Source organism: Macaca nemestrina, chromosome 19 (genome assembly GCF_043159975.1).
Source record: "Macaca nemestrina isolate mMacNem1 chromosome 19, mMacNem.hap1, whole genome shotgun sequence".
Classification (NCBI taxonomy): domain Eukaryota; kingdom Metazoa; phylum Chordata; class Mammalia; order Primates; family Cercopithecidae; genus Macaca; species Macaca nemestrina.
Genome location: NC_092143.1, coordinates 9,346,041 through 9,365,582, shown reverse-complemented (window position 1 = coordinate 9,365,582; position 19,542 = coordinate 9,346,041). Strand labels below are relative to the sequence as shown.

Here is a 19,542-nt window from a genome sequence, read left to right as displayed (position 1 = left end):
GAGCTGGAGGTAAAAGATATTGAGGGCCTGTATTCCCAGCACTTCGGGAGGCCAAAGCAGGAGGATTCCTTGAGGTCAGGCGTTCAAGACCAGCCTGGGCAGCATAGTGAGACCTCATCTCAAAAAAAAAAAAAGATACTAGGAAAACAAATATTTGAGGGAACAAAGACTGATTTTTTTTTTATTTTTAAAAAAATTGAGATGATAATACAGAGAGTTTCTATATACCTGAAAGCAATTCATCCCTATTAATATTGCTCTATATTAGTATTGTACACTTGTCGGAATTAAGGAACCAACCAATATTGATATGCTATTATATAAAAAAGTCCATACTTTATTCAGATTATTTTTTAGTTTTTACTATATATCTTTTGTTTTTGTTGCTGTTGTATTCTGTCTAGTATACCACATTGCTTTTGGTCATTTTGTCTTAAGCTTATTTCATTCTTGACAATTTTCACACTTTCCTTGCCTTTGATGACCATGACAGGTCTCAGGAGTTACAGATGAGGTATTTTGTGGAATATCACCACAGTGAGATTTGTCTGTTTGTCATGATTAGACTAGGACTATGGGTTCGTGGAAAAAAAGATCACTAAGGAATAGTGACATTTTAGTCTAATCATATCAAGAATACGTGCTATGAACATGGCTGTGGATGATTGCTGTTCACCTTGATCATGCCCCTGAGGGACTACTTGTCACATTTCTCCACTCTAACACTATTCATACCCCTCTTGCCACAACTGCACTCTTTGGAAAGAGTAAATAGACACCACTCACACTTGGAAAGAGGGAGTTATATTCCAGCTTCTTGTGAGTGACATAGCTACACATATTATCTGGAATTCTGCATGAGGTATTTGTCTCTTGTTCCATATTTATTTATTTTTCATTCATTCATATATCAGCAATAACTCACAGATGTTTACATTAATACTTTGAGTTACGATACAGTATTTTGTTGCCTAAATTTTTCCAGCTTAGTCTATTGGTGGGAGTAGGCTCCTGAGGTCTCTGGCAGGCTCCATAGTTTTGCTTTTTTTTTTTTTTTTTGGTTAAAAAAATGCCACTTTTTTGCTTTCTGAGATGACACAGATCTCAGCCTATTGTGGATGTTGTCTTCTCCAGTCATAGAATCAGCCATTTCTCCAAAGAGCCCTAGTTCCTTTGATGGAGGATATTAATAGTATTAAAAACCAAGATTGAGGCTCTAGTTGTGCTTATTGGTACTGGGTGCCATTGTTTGTGGACCCTCTCAGTTGACAGAGCAAGGAAATATATGTTTGTGTACCAACTGGCATACACATGCATCTACGAACATCCTCTATGTAACCATACGTATCTGTACTATGCACAATACAAGCTCGTACTAATGTCTTCAATTTTAATTCATTACTGTACCAGTGATTCTAGCTTCTTCCCTTCCTGGTCGTTAACTTCCCACTTGAAGGGTAGGAATCTAGGCTTCCACCGTCTGTCATCTATTTACTTAATTATTCAATTCCAAGATACACAAAGTGGTTGTAGGCTTAGTTTCCTGTACATCTGTAGGAATCCACTTTACTCACTAGACCACAGTGCTAATGAGCATCCCCTTTTGCCTTTTGACACAGATTATGAACATTTGAGAATAAGTCTGTGTGTTGTATATACATGTTTACCACTTTTGGGTAAATACCTAAAAGTGGAATTTCTGGTTCACATGACACATGTATATTTAGCTTTATAGAAAGTAGTCGGATATTTCCCAAAGTGTGGTACGGTTTTGCATTTTTATCTACAAGGTACGAATGTTCCAACTGAATCACATCCTCACCAGCACTTTGTAGTACTGCTGGTCCTTTTAACTACAGGCATTCTATCGGGTGTGTAGTGGCATTCCAATGTGGTTTTAATATGAATTTCCATAATGACAAGTCATGTGATTGATAATCTTAATATGTGCATCATTTCTATTTGTAGATTTTATTTGGAAGAGTGACTATACAAATGGTTTTCATTTTCTTAATCTTCCAATTTTATTCATTTTTTCACCTATTCAAGAAAACTGGCAAATTCAAGATCACTGTGGGGAAAAGAAAGAGAGATCAGACTGTTACTGTGTCCATATAGAAAGAAGTAGACATAAGAGACTCCATTTTGTTCTGTATTTAAGATGCTGTTAATCTGTGACCCTACCCCCAACCTTGTCCTTGCAAGAGACATGTGCTGTGGTGACTCAAGGTTTAACGGATTTTGGGCTGTGCAGGGTGTGCTTTGTTAAACAAGTGCCTGAAGTCAGCATGCTTGTGAAAAGTCATCACCATTCTCTTAATCTCAAGTACCCAGGGACACGTACACTGCCAAAGATTGCAGGGACCTCTGCCTAGGAAAGCTGGGTATTGTCCAAGGTTTCTCCCCATGTGATAGTCTGAAATATGGCCTCGTGGGAAGAGAAAGACATAATCGTCCCCCAGCCTGACACCAGTGAAGGGTCTGTGCTAAGGAGGTCTAGTATAGAGGAAAGAAGGCCTCTTGGCAGTTGAGATAGAGAAAAGCATCTGTCTCCTGCCTGTCCCTGGGCAATGGAACATTCTCGGTGTAAAACCCGATTGTATGTTCTGTTTACTGAGAAAGGAGAAAATCGCCTTAGGGCGAAAAGTGGGACTTGCTAGCGCAGTACTGCTCTTTATGCACTAAAAAGGTTTATGCAGATGTTTGCATATGCATATGAAGGCACAGCACTTTTCCTTAAACTTATTCATGTCACAGAGATCTTTATTCATATGTCTTACTGCTGACCTTCTCCCTACGATGATCCTATTATCCTGCCACTTCCCTTTTTCTAAGATGGTAAAGATAATGATCAATAAATACTGAGGGAACTCAGAGACTGGTGCCGGGGTGGGTCCTCTGTATGCTGAGCGCGGGTCCCCTGGGCCCACTTTTTCTTTCTCTATACTTTGTCTCTGTGTCTCATTTCTTTTCTCAAGTCTCTAGTTCCACCTAAGGAGAAACGTCCACAGGTGTGGAGGGGCAGGCCACCCCTTCAATCACAAAGACATTCTCACATAGTTTCCTCTGGAAATTTTTTAGCTTTAGCTTTAGATCTATGACCAATTTTTTGTTAATTTTTGTGGATAGGGTGTGATGATGATCAGGGTTCAATTTTCTGAAAATGAACATCCAACTTTTCCAAGACATGTCTTGAAAAAACAACTGATTTTCCCATTGAATTAGCTTTGATCCCTTTGTTGAAAATCCACTGAATAGATATGTGTGAAGCTACTTTGGAATCTCCATTCTTGTATTTTGCTTGTAAGTTTATCCTTATACCAATTCCAAATAGTTTGGATTACTTCAGTTTAAAGTTAATTTTGAATTCAGTTAGGTTAAGACAGCCAATGTAAAACTCTTTCCCCAAGTTATTTTGGCTTTCTTGTCCTTTGGTTCTCATAAGTGAATTTTTAAATTCACGTATAAATTTCTGTAAAAATATTTGCTGGGATGTTTAGTATGGTTGCACTAAATTTATAGACAAATGGAAAATTAATATTATAACATATTAAATCTTACACATCATGAAACAGGCACATTTCTATGTTTACTAGATCTTCCTTAATTCCTCCCAATAATGTTTTTGGTACTCAGCATACAAGAATTATATATTACATATTATATGGTGATGATGTAAGAATTATATAATAATACAAGAAACATAATTTTTGTAACCTGAATACTGAATACATATATTGTATAGAGAAACATTTTGAAACCTCCAAGTATTTTGAATTTGTCTCTCACACTCTAGTTTTAAAAATAATTTTAACCTCACATATTTTGAGACTGTTATTAGATGCATACATATATATGATTGTATGACTTATTGGTGAATTTATATTTTTATCATTACAAAATATTTCTTTTATCTCTGCACATGCTTCATATCTGAATTCCACTTAATATAATTTTAATATGTCCATTACGGTTTTTAAAAATGTGTTTTTATGATATATATGTTTTTCACTATTCTAAATTTAAACTGTCTGAAAGTGATACATTTTTATATGTAAAATAGTTTCTTCTACAGAGTAGAGGGATGTTATATTGTTATACAATCTGATAATCTCCACCTTTTATTTGGTATGTGTCAACAATTTAAATTTAATATAATTATAAAAACATCTGACTTAAAAATGTGTCTTTTTTATCTTACATTTGTGCCATATGATTCTATTTCTTTTCCCTTCTATTAATGTCTGAATTTGGAAATTCTTTTATTATTCTGTTTTAATATCCACCAATCACTTAACTATGTATTTTACAATGTGCATGTCAAACATAGTCTGCGTTCAAGTTATACCTCTTCATTTGTGCTTTTATTGTAGTATATTTTGCTTCTATATATGCTATAAACTTCCAAAACCATTACAATACTTTTAATATAAATAGTGAAAATTATTTATTATAATTAGAATGGGTAAAATTCTTTTTAAGTAATTAAAAGTTAAGAATAAGTATTTAATATTTATGTTTTATTTATCATTCAAATCACTTTTATTCCCTTATGTAATCCAAATTTCTCTCTGGTATTATTTCTCCTTTATATGTAAAAGCATATAGCTTAGTATTTCTTATAGTATGAATATGCTAACAATGATTTATCTAATTTTTAAAATTTGATGAGTTTTTTAACTTTATATTTAAATTACGTTTTCTCTTGGAAAAAAATTTAGATTGAATATTATCTCTTTGTTGTTGTTTTCTTTCTTTTATACTTTAAAGATGACATTTCATCAACATTTGACCTTCACGAAAAAAATTGCACCTGAGTCTGCTGGATTCTTTGGATTGAGTAGTTCTTTGGAAAAAAATAAAGAAAACAGAGGAAATCCTTGTGTAATCAACAAAATTTAAGCTGTGGAAGACTCTAGATGCCAAATACCTCAGGTTCTTTTAAAAAGCAATTTTAAGAAAAAGATAGAAATGAAGGGGAACTTATTGGTTAAAAGAGACTTACAAGTTATTTTAAACTGAATAGGAATAAAAGTGGTACACAATTGAGTGATAAAATATATTTAAAATGCTAGGAAAGAATACTATGATAGTCTGCATAATAGTTACAGATAAATTATGGATAGGTTACACAAAATGGATACAAATACATAAGGACATTTTATATTATATGGCAGAGTTTTATTTCTTAACCTAGTGGTACAAATATTTTGTGTGTTCTCATTTTATTTTTTAATGATGATAATAATGATGATAATGCTGATGACAAGATATCTTTAATAGGCTATTATTTTATGTTATTTTTAAATAGTGAATATACAAGAAAATTTTGGAAGATAAAGCCATTCAAATGATGCCAATGAAATTTTTTTAAATAAGATAATTGTATTATTATATATTTCAACCAATATTTACCTTAAGTCCAAAGTGAAGAAAAAACAGAATTTCTGTGTACATAGGTCTCTCCTAGAATAATTTAAAATAATCTAAAATTTTATTTAGATTAATCCTAATATAAATTTACTTGAAAACTTTTTATACATCTATAGAACTATTATATTGGTACATATGATATATTAGATAGACAGGTAGGTATGTAGATAGATAGATAGATAGATAGATAGATAGATAGATAGATAGGTAATTAGCTATCTCAGTTTGGTACTGTTCACAAAATTAAAAGTAGTTTTTAATTAAAAATATAAGCAAAACTACCATTTGCCAAATTAGTGAATATGTTTCCCTTCGTGTGCTTTGGTCTCTCCTCTTCATTAATATAATTAGTTCAATTAGGCATCTAATTTATGTTATCAGTAGGAGCCTCCAATTACCTACGTACCATTGAGTTTCTGTGCCTACTTGAACCTACACTAGCTAGCTATTCTGCCTGTTTTATACAGCAATTTTTCTCTCTGGCTCTGTACACAACTTAAAAATTCAGTTACCCATTGCAAATTCCTTCACAAACCTTTTAATGGCCAATTATTTAATATGAAAAACTGGTTCCATTTATAATAATAACAGCTATGATTCACTGAATATGTAGTGTTAAGTTCTCTCAAACTGCTCTCTATATATTATATTAATTATATAAATTAATACTTCCAAAACTACTGTGAGGTAGACATAATTTCCCCCAATGTAGAGTCAAAGCTAAATTCAGAGGATTTAAATAACTGCCTACGGGGCACAGAACCAGTAAGTTTCAGACTATGTCACTCACTTGGAAGCTGATGTTCTTTCAACAGTGCTGTGTTAATGGCTGATGCCCTAACATAGCACACTGATATTAATACACATCCCAGCAGCAGGGATGTCCCTATTAACAGGGCTAGCCTGCAGCGTTATTTAACTTCCAACAATATCATTCTGTTGTGTTACATTAAGACTTTCTTATCTTCACTTCAATTTAAAGGTCAGTCATACTAAGGAGAGTAAAACTCAAGACACAAAAGGAAGAAGCCACCTATTTTCCTTTCTCAATTTTCTTAAGCTCCTCCTTAAGGACTCACAGAGAGAAGATGATGGTGGCACTTACTGTGTTTCCTTAGCTCAGACCAAGGCCGGGGTCCACTTACTTGGTGTAACTTGTATATATATATATATAGAGAGAGAGAGAGAGAGAGAGAGTGTGTGTGTGTATTTATCCAGGTTCATTCATTCCATTGCAGTCCCTCTTTATATTGTGTGTGTGTGTGTTTATTCAGTTTCATTCATACCATTGCAATCCCTCTTTATATTGTGTGTGTGTGTGTGTGTGTGTGTGTGTGTGTGTGTACCCAGGTTCATTTATACCATTGCAATTCCTCTTTCACACCCTCTCCTCTTATTTGTTCCAAGGCCTACAATGAAACTTCTTCTCAGTCTTAAAATTGAGCTCCTTTTAAGTTTCCTTCACTTCTAAACGAATCATTCTGAAATGCCAGGACTTTTATTCTGCAGACTACATTCTCCTTTTTCAGATGATTCCCTATGAGTTTCCCTGAATACTGGACAAAGGAAGGATCCTGGAGGACTGGAGGAGAGAATGGGATCGTGTTTTCCAGTTTGCTTTCCCTTCTTGTAGCTTTACAGAGTGTCCCTTTCTACTGCCCTCTGTTTCTTCTACCCTCAAACTGTCTCCTCTACGAATTTCTTAGAAAAAAAAAAATGTACTGCTGATCAAAGAAGTCATTATTTTTTTTCCCTGAAAACTCATATTTCAGGCCATGGAATTGTAAGTTCCCATGAGCATCCAATCCAGAAGACTTGTAAGCACTGGGTCAACCTTGAGTGTTATATGCTTCTTTCCATGTCTTCAGAAGAAAGCGACAATGCGAGGTTGGGAAATTCATTATTGAAAGCCCCTAATGCATTCCTGAAATCTACTGTAAAATGTGTAGGCTCCTTAATAAGAAGCTGTACCACCAATTGCCACTTTTCACTGAGGTTTGTCATGCACAGCATATGAACCTCAGAGATTTTAGATCAAGGATCATTTTCAAAGATGCTGGGACAGACCAGTAGACTACTGTGTATCCCACTCACATAGCGCTGGTGAGCATAAGAGGATAAACATGGTCTGTGAAATGCTTATGGAACTTTGGGATCTGGCGATTACCTAAGAATCTACACAGACTATGACCTATAAACTGCTTCTGCTCTCTGCTTTCATAGAATGCTCATGGGTAGAGGCTGACATCTAAAGCTTGTGACGTCTTCCTTAGGAGTCAACTAACTGTGTGCTATAATAATTCCGCATTCCCTTCTTTATCCATGTATTCACCCTGCCACAACATGGCATGGGGCAGGTTGGGGCAGGGGATTTTTGCTTTGTTTATTATGTATAATCCCAAATGCTTACATGTGTCCTTTCTTTTCTTTATAGGTGATTATACTTTAGGGAGAAAAAATTAGCCTGGTCAGTGTTATATTCCCTCTCTGAGAAAATGAGCACACCAGAAATGAGCCAAAATGTAAGGTAAAGTATGACAGAGGATGTGGAAATGCCAGAAATTTTAAACATTAGTTTATTTTACTTGACAAGAACTCTTTAGTAGCTTCCTGTTCTCAAAATAAAGACATTTTTAAGTATATACGACTAAGCACTGAATGATCTCATCTTTGCCTAGTTTGCTGGACTCCTCTTGTTGCTTGCTTCTCTGCTTGCTGTACTGAGCTTCAGTGGTCTTACTGCAGTTCCCTGAACATGTCCTGCTCCTGCTAGGCAGAATCCTTTCCACTGACTCTTGCCTTTGCCTGGATACCTCCCCTCACAGATCAGTAGACACCCACTTTCACCTCTTTCAATTGCCAGTAATTCTCCAATGAACACATTTTTCTTTAGAAATATGCTCCTATGAAGTCCAGTCCCTAAACAGCCTGTGTTTCCACAGAAACTCTAAATTCGTTTTTCAATGATACTTTTGTCAATATCGTTGAATGAACAATGTTTGTCATCAGTGCTTGATGGGACACTCCAAGAGGCAAGGAACATACCTGCATTCGCTCACTATTTTACCTTCCACCTCCAGTTTGTTACTTAGGATTTATGTACTGAATAAATACATGTTGAAGTAACAACTGAATCAATTCAAGGAAAAGAATCAAGGCTTCAGTGACACAAATGACTAATGCCACCTTGGAGAAATACCTCCAAGCTTTTTCTGAAGGATGAGGAAAATTGTTCTGGAAATGTTATGATTGGCGTTAAAGGATATAGGAGGTGTTTTTAAAGACAGTAATATTTATAAACTTATTTTCCTACCACCACCCCCATTAATTTATGAATGTAGAAGCGAATTCTATATGGCCACAGTTCTCTTGTACTAAGTATCCTTTATAATTTTATCAAATTCTTCAGCAACCTCTTGACTGTGAAAACCTTCCATGTTTCTCCATTTCTTAAGCAGCTTTTTTTGAGATACAGTTCACATATCAAATAATTCATCCATTTTAATTGTGTAATTCAATGCTTTTAGTATATTCACAGATTTATACAACCATTACCACAATCAGTTTTAGAATATTTTCATTAACTGCAAAAGAAAGCCCATATCCATTAGCCGTCTCTCTCTATTAACTCACTCACTCCAACTCTAGGCTGACACTTGTCTACGTTCTGACTCTTTAAGTTTGCTATTCTGGACATTTCCTATAACTGGAATCACATAACACATGCTTTTTTAAGACGCTTTCTTTGCTTAGGTAACGTATTCAAGGTTAATCCATGTCAACATGTGTATTGGTGCTTCTAATTTTAAGATTGCCAAATAACATTCCATTGTACGAATTTACCACATTTTGTTAATCTATTAATCAGTTGATAGACATTTGCATTTTTCCTATAGTTTGACTATTCTGAATAACAATGTTAAAACATATGTGAACAAGTTTTTGTGAACATGTTTTCATTTATCCTGAGTATATATCCAGAATGCAGTTACTGTGTCAAGAGGTAACACTATAGTGAATGTTATAAGAAATGACTAGATTATTATCGAAAGTGGCTGTAAAATTTCATGTAACCTTAAGCAATATCTGAGGGTTCTAATTTTTCCACATTTTTGCAAACATTTATAACTGTCTCCCTCTAAACAAACAAACAAACAATTTTTTTTGGAGGTCTGATCTCTTTTCGATAGTCATCCAAATGGTTATGAAGAAGTGTCTCAATGTGGTTGCTATTCACATTTGCCTAATGGTTAATCACTTTAAGCATCTTTTCATGTGTTTACTTGCTATTTTTACATTGAAGAAATGTCTGCACAAACTCATTGTCTACCTTTTAATTGGACCATAAGTATTTTGATTTTTGAGTTGCAAGTATTTTTTACATATCCTGGATGAAAGTCCAGATAGGTGATGTGTGGTGAGCAGAATAATGCCCTCCCCTGACTAACGGTGCCCACATGGTAATTCTTAGAACCTTTGAATATGTTACTTTATATGGCAAAACAGACTTTGAAGATTTGATTCACTTAAGGATATTGAGATGGAAAGGATAATCATATAGGTGCTTAGAAGGGAAATGAGTGTACAGGAGATTACAACAAATACGTGAGGACAGAAGCAGAGTTTGAAATGAGGCAACTGCTGCCTGGAAGACAAGCCAAGGAATGTGAGCAGCCTCTATTAAGACGGAAAAGGTAAAGAAATGGATATTCCAGAGATGCAGGCGGAACACAACCTTCTGACCTCCAGAAATCTAAGATATTTCATTTGTTGTTCTTTTAGCCGACTAAGTTTGTGTTAACTTGCTACAGCAGCAACAGGGAGCCTATAGCTAAGATCTGCCAATAATGTGTTTTATTCATTGTTTGGCTTTTCTCTTTCTTGATGCTGTCTTCAAAGAATAATTTTTAAAATTTTTTTGATGAAAGCCAATTTATGTATATTTTTGTTGCTTGTACTTTTACTGTTGTCTATTAAAACTTAGTTTTACCTAAGTTCATTATGATTTTATCCTGTGTTTTCTTTTAAGAGTTTTCTGATTTTTTTCTTGTAAATATGAGTCTACAATTTCTTTTGTGTTAATTTTTTTGGACACAGTGAGGCAGGGATCCACATTTATTTATTTATTTATTTATTTATTTATTTTTTTTTTTTTTTTGAGACGGAGTCTCGCTCTGTCACCCAGGCTGGAGTGCAGTGGCCGGATCTCAGCTCACTGCAAGCTCCGCCTCCCGGGTTTACGCCATTCTCCTGCCTCAGCCTCCCGAGTAGCTGGGACTACAGGCGCCCGCCACCTCGCCCGGCTAAGTTTTTTTTGTATTTTTAGTAGAGACGGGGTTTCACTGTGTTAGCCAGGATGGTCTCGATCTCCTGACCTCGTGATCCGCCCGTCTCGGCCTCCCAAAGTGCTGGGATTACAGGCTTGAGCCACCGCGCCCGGCCCTAGGGATCCACATTTATTATTTTGCATGTGGTTATCCCCATACTAGTTGTTGAAAAGATTGTTATTTTCCCACTGAATTTTCTTGACACTCTTTTCAAAAATACAATTGAAGATGAACGTACAATTTTATTTCTGGAGTGTGTATTCTATTTCTTTGACATGCATGTCTCTATGGCAGTGACACACTGTCTTGATTACTGCAGCACTGTAATAAGTTTTGGAATATGCTACTATTAGTCCTCTTTGTTTTCCGTTTTCAAGATTGTTTTGGATATTTTGTATTCCTTGCATTTCCATTACATTCCATACATTTCCTTGCATTCCATACCTTTTAGAATCATTTGTCAATTTATACAAAGAAGCTAGCTGTGATCATAATACAGATTATGTTAAATTTATAGATCAATTTGATGAATATTACCATCTTAAGATTGTAAGTATTCTTAGTTGTGAACATGAGATATATTTCCCTTTATCCATGTCTTTTTATAATAATTTCACTAATGTTTTATGTTATTTGATGTAAATGATTTGCAAATATTTTGCTGAATTTATTCTTACATATTTATTATTTGCAATGCTATTGTAAATTGAAACGATTTTGTAATTTCCTCGATGTACTGATCATTGCCACTATACAGAAAACTGATTTTTGAATATTGATCTTGTATCCTGCAATCTTGCTGAACTTTCTAATTAGTTGTAGTAAGTTTTAGTGTAATCTGTACTATTTTCTATATGCAAGAATATGCCATTTGCAAATAGAAGTATTTTTATTCATCCATTTCCAATCTGGATACTTTTAAATATTTTTATTGCCTAATTTTTCTACTTTTATCTTCCAATATAATTTTGAAGGTAAGTGAAGATAACAGACATTGTTATCTTTGTCCAGATCTTAGAAGGAAAGGTTCAGACAGTAACCTAGAAATATTACGTTAGTTGTGTATTTTTCATAGATATTCTTTATCAGGATGAGAAAGTTATCAAAGGCACTAAATCTAAAGAAGATGTGGAGAAAAATTTTAAGTTCTTTGCCTAAGTACCAAGGAAAGTGTGTCATTACCAAGATAAGGAGAATAGGAAACAGGTTGGTGGAATCTGGAATGAACTAGATTCCAGTTCACTTTCTGGCTTCACTATTTCCTGAACTGAATTATCTGTCATTTTATAATGACATGAAACTGGATTCAACAGGGAACAGTTTATATCTGTGTATGTCAAGTTTTTGAGGCATGTGAAATATTTCGATGGGAATATTTAGTACGCTCCTTTGATTTCAGATATATAATTTAGGGAAAGGAATTAATATATACAATCATTTGAAATTCCCAATATTTAATGAAGGTGACCCTCTTTAGATTAAACTTAACAAGAAAGTCATAGTAATTAAGAAATGTTAAATAATTTTCTGAATAAAAGAATGGAATCTAAAGTAATAGGACCTGTATTATATCTATTAAATTGAACTCAGAAATCAAAATATTTGTTCATCCAAGAATTTTCTTGGTAAAGATGCAAGCATTGTGTTCTCCTTGTCACATATGTCTCTGTGAAAATGGTACATAAAACATTAGTCACTGTAATATTCCCTTTGCTTAGATGTTACTGTGCAATGTTCCAATAATCATTTGTTTCTGCATTCATTTTTCCTACATGAATATAACGTGATGATCAAGTAGTGTGAGACTTAGGATTAGCTTGACATTCCCCTTATAGTTTTTAAGACCACTGAATATGATACAGGCTATATATCAATCTAACTCTAGTAGATTGACAAAATTTAGTTTTCAAATCTAAAATACGGCAAACCCTAAATTAGATGATGACTGAATTTGATGATGCTGTCAGTGTCTATCTGGTTTGATAACTGCATAGGCTTCAAACTTTATTCCCCCTCTCTGGTAATAATAGCTGTAGGTATATGCTTATATATATGTGTATATATGTATATATATTATAATAATAGTATATATGTATATATGTATATATTATAGTATATGTATATATGTATATATAACAGCTGTATATCTATGCCTATATATAAAATAGCCAAAATATACTTATGTTTATGATCATACTTCAATATAAGCATATATAAGCATATATAATTTATGCTTATGATCATATTTCATTGTAAATATATATATAAGCATATATATATAACCATATATATGCTTATACTGAAGTATGATCATAAGCATAAGTATATTTTGGCTATTTTAAGTAAACTTGTCTCAACTACAACATTCCACATTCCACATTTTATTGCACTGATTGCATATATGTACATCTCTTAGAATTTCAAACTCTTTTAATCCCTCTCCCTACCCCCTATTCTCTAGTTTATTTAGTCTTACTCATGATAAGAAAAAGGGCTCAAAAGTAATACTTTTCTGGTTGTTGCATATTGAATGAGAGATAGTCCTCTAAATGTGTCATACCTACAGATAGAGAAAGAAACACATTAGTGTGCATTTCAAGTGAGCCCTCTCTTTATGTTAGCACTTAAACTATTGAATTGCAAATGAAATTCCAGGCAAGATGTGATACCTCCTTTTTCATTTAACAAGATATCTTTAATACTCATGAGATTCATAAGAAATTGGATGCTATCTGAACAGCAAGGATTTGTAATAATGGCCCAGGTATTATGAGGATTAGAAGAATCTGAATGAGCAATCCCTTAGCTCATAAAGAAAATGATAAAGGATAAAAGGTAGCATTAACTGTTCAGTGATGTGGGATGTTCACTGTATGTACAGCTGCATCAAATTGAAAGTCACTTACTTGATTAGTTAGCTAAATAAAGCAGCTTTTATTTTGCACCTACCCAAACATTCTCCTAAGTCACTAAGGGCCTATGTATTATGATATTAAAGGAAAGTTTTAAATGTCATAACCTTTACTGAAAAATAGTATTTAATATATTATTTTGTTATTTCTTCTTATTTATTTATTTTGAGACAGAGTTTTCACTCTTGTCACCCCGGCTGGGGTGCAGTGGTGTGATCTTGGCTCGCTGCAACCTCTGTCTCCTGGGTTCAAATGATTCTCCAGTCTCAGCCTCCCTAGTAGCTGGGATTATAGGCACGTGCCACCACACCTGGCTAACTTTTTGTATTTTTAGTAGCGATGGGGTTTCATCATGTTGGTCTCGAATATCAGGCTGGTCTCAAACTCCTGACCTCAAGGGATCTGCCCGCCTTGGCCTCCCAAAATGCTGGGATTCCAGGCGTGAGTGACTGTGCCCAGTCTATTTATCTTTTTAAATATATTAAAGACTTGGATGCAGGTTTACCTTGGAAAAACTCTTAATATTTGGTCAAACTTTCATTTGAGGGCATCTATTTGACAAATATTCACCGTTGTCAGGGTAAAACAAGCAGTTTTGAATAGTCCATCTTAACACTTCTTAATGGCTTCTTCACTGTCCCCTTTATAGAAATGCCTTACTTGCTGAATGGTAATCTAAGCTACCTATCATTCATGTATGGTAGTGAAATAAAATACTAATTTTACGTAAGTACTAACCCTTTCCTGAATTAACTTTTTTTTTTGATTCCTGGCTCTGTTGAAGGATACTGATGAATTAAGCTAAAAATATTTTGGCCGAGAACCCACCCTGGCATTTGTAAAATTCAAATAACCTAAGATCTCTAGTGTTTTCTACACTATAGTATGAGTGCTATTTTGGGTCATAAAATGGCCGATAGAAAGTATTCATGATGTGGGCCTTAGGAGACTTCCTGACTTTGCTTTTCAAAGTAACCTGGTTTACTCTGGGATAAAAATAATAAATTTTGGAGGCAACTCTTGTAAATGTTAGGGTTTTTAAAATAGGACATTTTCCCTATTTATGTAATTTTCTTGATTTAGCACAATATCTGTTTCCATGAGACAGTGAAAAAAAATAACTCTAATCTGTAATTACATTTGAATCCCAAATACCATGAATACAAAAAGACATTCCTTCCACCATTATTATTATTATCTTACACGAAAGAAAACATAAGAGCTCCACCAGAGAGCCAAGGTGGCTGAAATACTTGGTGTTCTTCTCTCGTAGCTGGATGTAGCTGTCCAACCTATTTCAGCGTATTTGTGTCACTTGTTTTTTATTCTTCTCATTAGCACTCCAGAAGCAATAGTATATTTAGAAAACACAAGAAAACAGTTTGGAGAGCATTACAGGCCTGTGATTAGATACACTGTCTAGGAAGCTAGGTGGGTGGGCCCAGGCATTGTTTAGGAGCCCAGGAAGCTAGAGAGCCTGAGTACTCAAGGCTGGCCCCTCAGCCCTCATGAGACTAAGAAGCTTGCATAACCTCGCTAAGAACCCGACCAGTAAACTGAGCCTACATTCCCCACGAGAAGGAACTTCAACTTACCTGAAGCAGCATCTATCGCTCCAGCTGGCCTCAGGTAGACATCTCCATGGACCCCCAACTGCTGCGTCCAAAGCAGGCTGTGACTTGTGCCGGGCCACCTTCAGCATTGCAGCGAGAGTTCCTATGTGAACACAAGATGTGGACAAGTGAATGAGTTTAACACTTCCAAGGGGGTGGAGGGCACTGTGAGTGTCACTCCTGGCTCTTCATATCTACTACAAGAAATACAGGCATCAACAAAGGCTGAATCGGAGTGATACGGTTATCTCACCTACTGGGTTATGGATCCCATCAATAATTTCTCATTCACATTTTGGCATTGTTGTAAAAGATTCAAGAGTTTCTAATGCATGGCTATAAATATTCACTTACTTTTACATGATTCTATGTTAGTGTTTTTTTTTTTTTTTTTTTCCTAATGATTCATTAACTAGTAGTGATGTGGCTTTTAATGACAAGGTTTAGTTTAGAAACACTTTACATTGACTAAACATTGTTGTTTTGAATAATTTTATAATAAGCATAAGAAATAAAAATGTTTACTTCTGGTTAGTTTTCATTTCCCTGGAAATGTTTCACTGTAAGTCTTATGCCCTTTAGTTATGACCACTTTGAAAATTACGACCTAATTACTGATTTCTTTCCTAAATTGAAATTCAGCATCTCAATGGATACTTGTGTCTTCCTTAGAATGTTCTCTAGTTCCTTGACACCCAGGCTTTACCTATATGGTCAATTCAGTCTCTCACCACTTTACATATCTTAAACTCCAGTTAAAGGGAATGGAAGTCACTAAGAGTTTTGTAGCAGATTGTATCTCAGAGACTCTTCTAATAATAAATATAATCATATTGATTCTTCATTTAAAAAATATGTTGAAGACCCTTAATCATGACCAATATTCAGAAGAACATAAATATTAGATAACCCAGTATAAATTACAAAATATGTAAAATGATAAAAATATATAAAATGATAAATATACAAATGATAAATATTAGATAACCTGGTATAAATTACAAAGTACATAAAATTTACAGTCAAATACTAAAGTCTTATTAATGGACTCTGTTCATTATTCCAAAAGAAAATAATACTGATGGTTCAATTGTCTTCTGTAGACGTTGAAGGAAAATAAGGATTGGTATGGACTGAATTGCGTTTCCCCGAAAGTGTCTGTGTTTGAAGATTAGGCCATTAGGATGGTAATCCAGGTAAAATGAGGTCATAAGAGGGGGGCCCTAGTCCAAAGCACTAGCGTCTTTAGAAGAAGAGGAAGCCACACCAGGGGATCATGCTCACAGAAAAAAAAAAAAAAAAAAAAAAAGGCCATGCGAGGACACAGTGAGAAGGTATTCTCTGCAAGCCAAAGAAATAAGCCTCAAATAAAACCCAACCTGTTGACAGCTTGAACTTGGACTTCAGGCTCTAAAGCTATGAGAAAATAAACATCTACTTATGAAACCATCGAATCTATGGTATTTTATTATGGCAATCCTAGCAAACTAATACAAGGGTGTCTTAGCCTGTTTTCTGATGCTATAATAGAAAACTACAGACCGAGTAATTTATAGACAGAAGTGATTTTTTATCCCAGTTCTGGAAGATGGAAAGTCCAAGAGCATGATGCTGGCACCTGGGGAAGGTCCTGGCCAGAGGATGGAAGGCGAAAAAGAGCACACAACACAAAGAAAGCAAACGAAGGCCAATCTTATCTTTTTACGGGGCTCCCTCTTCCTACCATAATGGCACTAATCCATTCATGAGGGCAGAGACCTCATGACGCTGTCACCTCCCAAAGCTCCCACCTCACTATTGTTGCAATGGCAATAAGGTTTCCAACATGCAAACTTTGGGGGCCATATTCAGGCCGAAACAAAAGATGTAAACATTTGAAAGGAAAAGTAAATGAACTAATAAGTATCAATGCATAAGTGATAAGCTTGTAGCTCAAGAACGGCCTGGTGTGCACTACATTCTTGCATTCTCTAAAACAGATTCTGGAACTTCCTTTGTGAGAACAATTTGCCCTATTGGAGAGATCTGATTTTTGCCCCTAAATCTTTTCATTCTATTCACCCTTTACCTCATTGTAGCATTATCTTCCACCCCATCGCCTTATCTGCACTTACCAAGGTAGCTCACAGCGTCAAATATTAATTTTATGACATTATAACCTATCATAATTAAAATTAAACCTTTACAGTCAAATACTAAATTCTTATTAATGGATTCTGTTCATTATTCCAAAAGAAAATATTAATTTTATGACATTATATGTATGTGTGTGTATAAAATTTCACTATTTCTTGTATTACATGATGCTGTTGTGGCATATGACATTATTTTCCAATGTTTTTTGATGCAGTTTTGCCTAAGGCAAGTACCTCTGCTAAACAACAACTGCCTCTGCCTTCTAGTGATTGTCTGTGTCCCTGGCTCTTCATGACAGGTTCATCTCTACCTGCATGGGAAGTACAGGGGCACCTCACTTAAATCTGTCACTAATCAACACTTCCTGGCAGGGCCCTGGTACACGTGTCTCCTCAGTCTGGAACAAAATTTTCCCCAGTCAATATAGGAGAACCTTGGTTTATTGTACTTTGCTATATTCCGCTTCACAGGTATTGTGGGGATATTTTACCAACTGAAGATTTGTGACAATCCTGTGTCGAGCAAATACATTAGTACTGTTTTTCCAGCAGCCTGTGTTCACTTCATGTCTCTGTCATATGTTGACAATTCTCACAATATTTCAAACTTTTAAATTACTATTATATGTTATGGTATGTGTTGTGATGATCTGTAATCAATAATCTTTGATGTTATTATTCTAATTGTCTGGGGACTCCACAAACCACACCCATGTAACATAGCAAGCTTAACAGATAACTGCCCGGTGTGTTCTGACTGCCCCACTGACAGGGTCTTCTCCTACCTCTCTCCTCGAGCTTTCTTATTCCCAACACAGAACAATACGAAATTTAGATTGCTGGATAACCCTACATTGACCTCTAAGTGTTCAAGCGAAAGGAAGAGTCACACATCTCTCACTTTAGTCAAAAGCTGGAAATGTTTAAGATTAATGAGGAAGGCATGTTGAAAGTTGGGACATGCCAAAAGTTAAGCCTCTTGGACAAACAGTTAACCAAGTTGTGAATGCAAGAATAATGTCTTTTTTTTGAGACAAAGTCTCGCTCTTGCCACCCAGGCTGGAGTGCAATGGCGTGATCTCGGCTCACTGCAACCTCCGCCTCCCAGGTTCAAGCGATTCTCCTGCCTCAACCTCCTGAGTAGCTGATATTACAGGCACACGCCACCATACCCGGCTAATTTTTGTATTTTTAGTAGAGACGGGGTTTCACTGTGTTGGCCAGGCTGGTCTCAAACTCCTGACCTCAGGTGATCCACCTGCCTCGGCCTCCCAAATTGCTGGGATTACAGGCGTGAGTCACCTCGCCCGGCAAGAATAATTTCTTGAAGAAAATTAAAAGTGCTACTCAAATGAACACACAAATGTTAAGAAAGTGAAACTGCCTTACTGCTGCTATGCAGAAAGTTTTAGTGGACTGGATAGAATATCAAACCAGATACAACAGTCCCTTAAAACAAAGCCTAATCCAGAGCATGGTTCTAAAACTCTTCATATCTACGAAACCTGAGAGAGGTGAGGAAGTTGCAGAAGAAAAGTATGAAGCTAGCAGAGGTTTTTAAATGAAGTTTAAGAGCATAAGCGATCTCCATAATATAAAAGTGCAAAGTGAAGCAGCAAGTACTGATACAGAAGCTGCAGCAAAATGGCTGACAAGATCTAACTGAGATAATTGATGAAGGTGGCAACACTAAACAACAGCTTTTCAACGTAGATGAAATAACATTCTCTTGGGAGAAGTTGCCATCTAGGACATTCATAGCTAGAGAGGAGATGCCAGTCCTTGGCTTCAAAGCTTCAAAACATGTCCGACTCTCTTGCTGGGGGCAAGTGAAGTTGGTCACTTTAAGTTGAAGTCAATGCTTATTCACCATTCTGAAAATCCTAAGCCTTTAAAAATTATGCTAACTCTACTCTGCCTATGCTCTATAAAAGGAACAACAAACCTGGATGACAGCACATCTGTTATGGCATGATTGACTGTATATTATAAGCCCATTATTGACACTTACTGCTCAGGGAAAAAAAGATTCCTTTCAAAACATTACTGCTCATTGATAATGTAACAGAATATGCAAGATATTTGATGTAGATGTGCATTTGGTGATTAACATAATTTCTGT

The 19,542-nt window shown here is 35.4% G+C and overlaps 1 long non-coding RNA gene across 1 annotated transcript in view; it reads right to left on the bottom strand.

Moving 5' to 3' along the window:
• LOC139359981 (uncharacterized) overlaps positions 1-19,542 on the bottom strand; it is a 489,579-nt gene that overhangs the window by 72,495 nt on the left and 397,542 nt on the right. The window contains exon 2 of the long non-coding RNA XR_011616811.1: positions 15,268-15,388. This is a non-coding gene — a long non-coding RNA (uncharacterized lncRNA). The remainder of the gene's footprint in view (positions 1-15,267; positions 15,389-19,542) is intronic.